We start from the raw sequence: 2,155 nt of genomic DNA, 5'->3' as shown, positions 1-2,155 counted from the left end.
GTGTGTGTGAGTGTGTGAGAGTGTGTGTGTGTGAGTGAGGGTGTGTGTGTGTGTGTGTTGGGTGCCCCTCTATATATGTGAATGCTATTCCCCTCCTAGTCTATTTGTTCAGTCATATCTTCCAGTCTCGAGAAGGGGTCCACACACCTGAGACGTTGTCCTCACCGTTCTCACAGTTCTCCACAAGTGCTGCCTGACCTGCTGAGTATTGCCGACAATTTGATCAGTTCTGATTCCAACTGTTGGCCATTTGTCCACCAAGAGGCTTTGGGTGTGAGCTACATTGAAGCAATTGTGTTTCAGTGAAAGTAAGTCCACAGAAGGTCACAGTATAGCCTGTGCGAGAGCTGGAACGTTAGCTGCAGGAGAGCAGGGGACAGGAGAGAAGGGGGCAGCCTACTGACTAATCCCTGAACAGGGAAGTTGTTAAAGAAACAACCCCCTCATTTCCTGCGCTCAAAAGTGACCAAAGCAGAAAAAATGCGTGGGTCTGTTCCAACAAAGATATGATCTTTGACCTGGACTCAGGAGCAAGACACGGCTGGATAGTTATGTAGCTGGAGGCTGAAAGAATGTAAAGAGAAACCGATAAGGGAGCTCCTCAACCATGGCCCAAGCTCAACTCTTAGGCAGAAGGTTGTGGGTTCAATTACATTCCAGAGGCTTCAACACAAAATCCAGACTGATGATCAGTGCTGCACTGTCAGAGGGTCAGTACTGAGGGAGTGCTGCACTGTCAGAGGGTCAGTACTGAGTTAGTGCTGCACTGTCGGAGGGTCAGTACTGAGGGAGTGCTGCACTGTCGGAGGGTCAGTACTGAGGGAGTGCTGCACTGTCAGAGGTTCAGTACTGAGTTAGTGCTGCACTGTCAGAGGGTCAGTACTGAGGGAGTGCTGCACTGTCGGAGGGTCAGTACTGAGGGAGTGCTGCACTGTCAGAGGGTCAGTACTGAATTAGTGCTGCACTGTCGGAGGGTCAGTACTGAGGGAGTGCTGCACTGTCGGAGGGTCAGTACTGAGGGAGTGCTGCACTGTCGGAGGGTCAGTACTGAGGGAGTGCTGCACTGTCAGACGGTCAGTGCTGAGGGAGTGCTGCACTGTCAGAGGGTCAGTACTGAGGGAGCGCTGCACTGTCAGAGGGTCAGTACTGAGGGAGTGCCGAACTGTCAGAGGGTCAGTACTGAGGGAGTGCTGCACTGTCAGAGGGTCAGTACTGAGGGAATGCTGCACTGTCAGAGGGTCAGTACTGAGGGAGTGCTGCACTGTCAGAGGGTCAGTACTGAGGGAGCGCTGCACTGTCGGAGGGTCAGTGCTGAGGGAGTGCTGCACTGTGGGAGGGTCAGTACTGAGGGAGTGATGCACTGTCGGAGGATCAGTACTGAGGGAGTGCTGCACTCTCGGAGAGTCAATGCTGAGGGAATGCTGCACTGTCAGAGGGTCAGTACTGAGGGAGTGCTGCACTGTCAGAGGGTCAGTACTGAGGTAGTGCTGCACTGTCGGAGGGTCAGTACTGATGGAGAACTGCACTGTCGGAGGGTCAGTGCTGAGGGAGCGCTGCACTGTTGGAGGGTCAGTGCTGAGGGAGTGCAGCACTGTGGGAGGGTCAGTACTAAGGGAGTGATGCACTGTCGGAGGGTCAGTACTGAGGGAGTGATGCACTGTCGGAGGTTCAGTAATGACGGAGTGATGCACTGTCGGAGGGTCAGTACTGAGGGAGTGCTGCACTGTTGGAGGGTCAGTACTGAAGGAAGGGCGCACTGTCGGAGGGTCAGTACTGAGGGAGTGCCGCACTGTCAGAGGGTCAGTACTGAGGGAGTGCCGCACTGTCAGAGGGTCAGTACTGAGGGAGCGTCGCACTGTCAGAGGGTCAGTACTGAGGGAGTGCAGCACTGTCAGAGGGTCTGAACTGAGGGGGAGCTGTACTGTCGGAGGGTCAGTACTGAGGGAGGGGAGCACTGTCAGAGGGTCAGTAATGAGGGAGTGCTGCACTGTCAGAGGGTTAGTACTGAGGGAGCACTGCACTGTCAGAGAGTCAGTCCTGAGGGAGTGCTTCACTCCAGGAGCGTCAGTGCTGAGGGAGTGCCGCTCAGTCGGAAGGTCAGTACTGAGCGAGTGTTGTACTGTCGGAGGGTCAGTACTGAGGGAGTGCTGCACTT

The sequence above is a fragment of the Cetorhinus maximus genome, chromosome X, assembly GCF_964194155.1.
Source record: "Cetorhinus maximus chromosome X, sCetMax3.hap1.1, whole genome shotgun sequence".
Taxonomy (NCBI): domain Eukaryota; kingdom Metazoa; phylum Chordata; class Chondrichthyes; order Lamniformes; family Cetorhinidae; genus Cetorhinus; species Cetorhinus maximus.
Note: the sequence above shows the minus strand (reverse complement) of the source record.